Source organism: Rhineura floridana, chromosome 21, assembly GCF_030035675.1.
Source record: "Rhineura floridana isolate rRhiFlo1 chromosome 21, rRhiFlo1.hap2, whole genome shotgun sequence".
NCBI classification, from domain to species: Eukaryota; Metazoa; Chordata; class Lepidosauria; order Squamata; family Rhineuridae; genus Rhineura; species Rhineura floridana.
The window spans coordinates 10171188-10177385 of record NC_084500.1 but is presented as its reverse complement, the minus strand read 5'-3'; the positions used below and the strand labels follow the sequence as shown (position 1 = coordinate 10177385).

The 6198-nt window shown below is 43.1% G+C and overlaps 1 non-coding gene across 1 annotated transcript; it reads left to right on the top strand.

Annotated features, from left to right (window-relative positions):
* Positions 1 to 261: 261 nt before the first annotated feature.
* Positions 262 to 380, top strand: LOC133374508 (5S ribosomal RNA). Its single transcript, XR_009759905.1, has one exon. It is a non-coding gene; the product is annotated as a 5S ribosomal RNA (ribosomal RNA).
* Positions 381 to 6198: the final 5818 nt, after the last annotated feature.

Sequence of the window (6198 nt, the reverse complement as noted above, 5' to 3'; positions counted from 1 at the left end):
AGGAGTCCAAGATGGGTGGGAGCGTCTAAAATAGAAGATTCGGAAGACACTTTCCCCAGGTGATGCCCGCTCTCACCAGGCCACCCACCCCTCACTGGCCCTGCTTGGCACCCTGAGTGTTTCTGCCTGGCTGAAATGTGTCCTTGAACTCTGATCATGGTTCTTCCTTGCCTGGGTGGAAGATAGGTGTAGGTAGAAAGTAGCCTACTACAAGTGAGCACATGAAGTCAAGGTCCAATAAAACACCCTGTATTTCTGAAAAGCTGTGGCCATACTACCCCGAACGTGCCCAATCTCATCTGATCTTGGAAGCTAAGCAGGGTCAGGCCTGGTTAGTACTTGGACGGGAGGCCGCCTGGGAATACCAGGTGCTGCAGGTTTGGAGGAAGGCAATGGTGAACCACCTCTGGATACCTCTTACCATGAAAACCCTATGAATATATCCCAAAAAGATTCATAGGGTCACCATAAGTCCTAATCAACTTGAAGGCATACAACAACAATAATTTCTGAAAAATATGCAGAAATAAATAGCGGAAGATACGGTCTATGGCTGATAGCCAACACAATAATGACCTATTTCTAATGTACATGCAATTTGCTCCCACACGTTGTGATGTCAACTGCTTGCTGTGCTGACAAGAAGCATATGCATGCAGGAGAGGAACAAAAACAAGAGAAAGAAGTAGAACATTTGGGTGAGTAAACTTTTTATGGATAATTGAGATAAATTTTATTTTAAAATCTTCTTGGAATTGGAATATAATCCTGAGTGGTTATGTTCACATAAGCTTGTATCTTGCTGCATTATGGAAAGATTGTAAAGTATTTTCCATAGATGATATCTGCAGCAGCAACATAATTCACATGGTAAACCTGATTTTTAAAAAATTTAAGTATATTTTCAATTTGAATTGGTATATTTTTTCATGTTAATAAATTTTTAAATATTTTTTAGAAAGTATTGCCTTGTCTAAATCCAGAAGCTCTCCAAATAGATGCCACTGAAGAAGACTTGTTTCAAGTCGAAACGTGTCTGGCAAATTATTTGAGACATGTGATGTATTTTATCTTTGCATTTTATACTTCTGTATTAGAATACCTTTGTAATTTATTGCTGTGCTGTCATTGGGAGTGCATGTATATCTTGTCAGCACAGGAAGCAGTTTACATCACAATTTGTGGGAGTAAATTGCATGTACATTAGAAATTGGCCATTATTGCGCATCCTGTTGGCTATCAGCCATAGACCATATTTTCCATTATTTATCTCTGCATGTTTTTCAGAAATGCGTCATGTTTTATTAGACCTTGACTTCATGTGCTCATTTGTATTTAGTTATTGGTCAAGGAAAAGGTTCTCCACGTTAGTTTTTTGAAACTAGCCTACTATACAAAAGAAAAATTTACATTTATTGCTCCACCCATGGGGATATGGCTCTTGGAAAGTTGCCCAGAATGAAATGCAGCCTTTGGGCTAGGAAAGGTTCCTTGCCCGTTTTAGAGCCAAGGGGGGAAGAACAGTTAAAGCAATAAAGAAATAAAACCCAGTTTGGCAGCCTTGATTAAAGAAATACTCTCAGCATGTTCCATTTTTGCATTTTAAAATGCTCACTTCAGTCCTAATGCCACCATAACTACAGGAATAAAATGGAGCTTGCTTCGGCTGCCCTGATGCTAAACGCATTTAGGCTGCAATCCTAACCCCGCTTCACTGGGAGTAAGCCCCACTGAATTCAAGAGGTCTTACTTCTCAGCAGACATAGGTAGGCTGTCGCTGTTTCTTGGGAATCAGCACCAATATGTTGTGGGAAAGGACAATGTATTTTTAAAAAAGAATTAATAAGAAAATAAACATCATTTGGAGACAACCCAGTATGAAGCAGCTTCCTCTGTTCCCAGGGCCCATCATCTTTCACTCTCTGGGTGATCATTGGGGCCACTCTGAATTGTGGGGTCCTGAAGATCCAGCCTCCAGAATGCAGCCGACATAAATCTCCAGGGAAGCCCCAGCCCTGAGATTTGCTTTCCTGTCTTCTGGGCCCAGATCTGCCTTGTGTGCTTTAGGCTAGGTCTGGAAGGTTAAGCCAGGCTCCCTCAGCATTTTTGCGCTCTCAGTGCACCAACTGATTACCCCGCTTGGCTGCTGAGTAGCAGCTGCTGCAGCAGCAGCAGCAGCAGCAGCAGCAGCAGCAGCAAAACACCCTCTATTTGTCCGTGAATGAAGGCAGAGCATCTTTGGGCCAGGTTAGATCCAGCCTCTTTCCCAGGATCTGAAGAGGAGAAGGAAGCAGAGGCAGAGGAGGCACCATGGCTTCTAAGAAAGGCCTGGGGGAGAAGAAATGGGAGTTGGTGCGATGGTGAGTGATAAAAACAAGAGACAACAGTGATGCAGGCTGGTGGGGAGAGCATCCCAGCAAACTCTTGCCAGGAAGGGGAGGGTCCAAGCTGCAGCACTGGATGATGGTGGTGGAGGGAACCGGTACAGTATCCCTAGCTACAAAGGAACGGCAGAAGCTCAGTGGGTAGTAGGGATGGGAAGATCTGCCTGTTTTGGTTCTCTCAGTTTCTTACTTTTCTAATGTTAAATTCAGTCCTCTACTTTTTTAAAAAAAAAACACCTCATGAAAATTCTCCACCATTTTAGTGTGAATTTCTCAAAAGAAACACATTTTTGTAGGCAGTTTTGACAAAGGTACAAATTTGGCAAGCCATTTCTCATCACATTATGCCTTTTTGCATGTTATTTTCACTCATATATTAATTTTTATGCACACTTTCCCCTAATATGCATTTTTGTAAACATTGTTTAGTTGGCGAACTGCATCCCAAAATTCTAATAAATGTGAATTTCTAAGGATGGCTGTGTATATTGTTTTGGAAATGGCAAATTGGATAAATTCTGCTTGAAATGCGAACTGAATTGAAATTCCCACCCATCCCTAGTGGGTAGAGCATCTGCCTTGCATGCAGAAGGTCCCAAGTTCAATCCCCAGCATCTCCAGGTAAGGCTGGGAAAAGAGTCCTGCCTGAAATCCTGGGGAGCTGCTGCCAGTCAGTGTAGACAATATTGAGGCCGGATGGGCCAATTGTGTCTCTCGGGATAAGGTAGCTTCCTATATTACAAAGAAGGTTTTTTTTATCAAGGGGGCGGGATTTAGAAGACATCTGGGCAGGAAGGTGTGCATGTATATATAAAGCCTGAGAGATCCTGGGTGGTATTCCATGCTAGTCCTACCCAGAGAGTGCCCATCGAAGTTAATAGACACGAATAAGTTAGGTTCATTAATCACAGAATGGTAGAGCTGGAAGGGGCCTATAAGGGTCTAACTCTGAGTAGAACGTAGTTGAAGATGGTCCCCATCTGGAAGAGGAGGTCTTAAAGGGGGGCAGGACACTAGCTGGGACATTCTGCAGGAGGGACACCTATTTGTAGTCCTGGAGAAAGTGGTCTGCCAGAAGTCAGAAGTTCATGTACTTTTAAAAGTAGGAAAGCCACAAGTCCCTCTTTTGGTTAATAATAACATGGTTGTGGTATTTAGAACTCAACTCATTTGAAATGTGGTGTTGGAGGAGTGCTTTGCAGATACCATGAACCATGAAAAAGACAAATAATTGGATGTTGGAACAAATTAAACCAGGACTATCACTAGAAGTTAAATGATGAAACTGAGGTTATCATATTTTGGACACATAATGAGAAGACATGATTCACTAGAAAAGACAATAATGCTGGGGAAAACAGAAGGGAGTAGAAAAAGAGGAAGACCAAACAAGAGATGGATTGATTCCATAAAGGAAGCCACAGAGCTGAACTTACAAGATCTGAACAGGGCGGTTTATGACAGATGCCACTGGAGGTCGCAGATTCATAGGGTCTCCATAAGTCGTAATTGACTTGAAGGCACATAACAAGAAGATAGACTGACGCCTAGATAAGTGATGGGCGTTGAAAGAATGACTTAAGTTTAAAAGACTGAGTCCATAAAGGAAGCCACAGACCTGAACTTACAAGATCTGAACAGGCTGATTCATAGGGTCGCCATAAGTCGTAATCGACTTGAAGGCACATAACGATGACAGTGGTTAGAGCTTTTGACTAGGATTGGGAAGACACAGGTTTAAATCTGCACTCAGCCATGAAGCTCAGTGAGTGGCCTTGGGCTAGCCGACCCCAGCCTAACCTACCTTACAGGGTGGATGTGAAAATAAAAAAGTGGGGAATGAACCACATATACTTCTTTGAGGTAAGGTGAGACAAAATGCAATACACTAAGACCTATTATTCATGCACCTATTTCCCCCCCCCCAAAAATGGAAAGATTGTTAGGGTGATATATATATATATATAAAATCCAATGTTAGTCCTACTCAGAGTAGACCTGTTGAAACTGATAGGCACAGCTAACTTAGGTGTATTAATTTCAATAGTTGACTCTGAATGGCTTACTGAATACTGTATTATATATAGCTCCAAAAATTATAGCATCTCCACTCATTTAAGAAAAATGTATTGGGGCCATGTCACACTTTACTCATTCATTTATTTACTGAACAGACTCATAACGCACTTTTAAAGAGATGTTCATTATAAAGCAGCTCACATAACACTGAGGCAAACCTGGGTTTCCTACCCTGTGAGAAGCCATAGCCAGTCACATGCACCTGCGTGACATCTGTGTGTCCAAACGCATCTGGGGTTGTATCCAATGTTACTCCTACTCAGAGTAGACCCATTGAAAACAATGGACATGACTAAGTGGGGTCCATCAATTTCAGTGGCTCTACTCTGAGTACTCTGGATTCACACCTTACTTTTTCAGGTAGACAATATTATCTTAAACATGCGTAAAGTTGGCCCTTGCAGTGTGGATCTCAGAGGATGGGCTGGATAATGTGGTGGAAGTTTTTTGTGACTCTTCCCTAGCATCTGAAAAATGGGCCAATTCGATTGTGGTGAGTTCCCATCCTTCTGGTGCAGGGGTACAACTGGGATGAAAATCTTCCTGCTCCTCTCCTTGATTAGCATGGCTCAGCAGACAAACAAGGGGGCTGTGGGTGTGCTTGCATGCCTCTCTCTATCTCTTTCTGTGTGGGTGCACAGGCTTTGGCCACGCCCAGTTCTGCTTTGGCCACACCCACGGCTGACATGCAGCCCTTGAAGGGTTGTCCAACAGTGAATGTGGCCCATCGGCCAAAATAGGCTTTGCTCTCCCCAGTTTGGTACCTCCCTTGGAACAGGGTGCTAAAACTGTTTTCTAGGGTGCAGGCTTGAGAACATCATGTAAGGCTTGGAGGTCAGCCCTATAGGAAGCTTTGGCTGAGTGATCTTTGACCTTTGGATTGAATGGGGAGGAGGGTGTCTTGGGAAGGCTGGACTCAAATAGCTGCATGTGCATTGACCACTGTGCTGGCATATGCAAACTGTGAGGAAGAGGGCTTTAAAGCATGCTCAGAGTGCATACCTGCTCCTGCTAACTTGCATGTCTAGTTTTGTGGGCCAGGTTTTGAGGTGAGATGGAAGGAAGGGCCAACATATCAGATGATGGCCTGTGTGGCTAAAGGTCTTCTTCATCTATTACACAATTGTTTTAGGCATGTGATGATTTCTGCCGATTGAGTAATTCAGTGAGCTTCAAACCAATAAATGCAACAGAGACTTTTCCTTAAATCAGGTCACAGCCCTAAATAACAGCATGGCAAATATTTTAGGACCTTGGACAGCAGCTACTTTTACTGGCTCAGCTTGTGTTGACAAGAAGGAGCTGTTTGTTCGCCCTCCCAAAACATGAGTGTAGTTATAGCACTTGTTGCAACCACGTCTCCTTTCACATCTTGCCTCTGGACTGGCAAAGGGGGGTGGGGGTGGGGAAATCTCAGGGTCCTTGTAGCCTGCAGATGCAGATTCTTACAGACGTTTTTAAAATCCTGTAGCAAACTCAGTCTTCAAGGGTGGGTCTTTATGTGGCATTTATATACCAGAAGGAGGTCACAGCAGTCTCAGGAAAATTCACTAATAGGCAAAAAACCTTGCGGTTTAAGAATGTACCTATAGCCAACAGATATTTCTATCAAACTTTAAAAAGCAGGGGATTTCTCTGCTTTTAAATCTGGGAGGTAAGAAATGGGATCCTGTGCAAGTTTGCTGAGAGTGGATTGATCATTTGCATGTTTATTGAGTTCAGTGGGATTTACTCC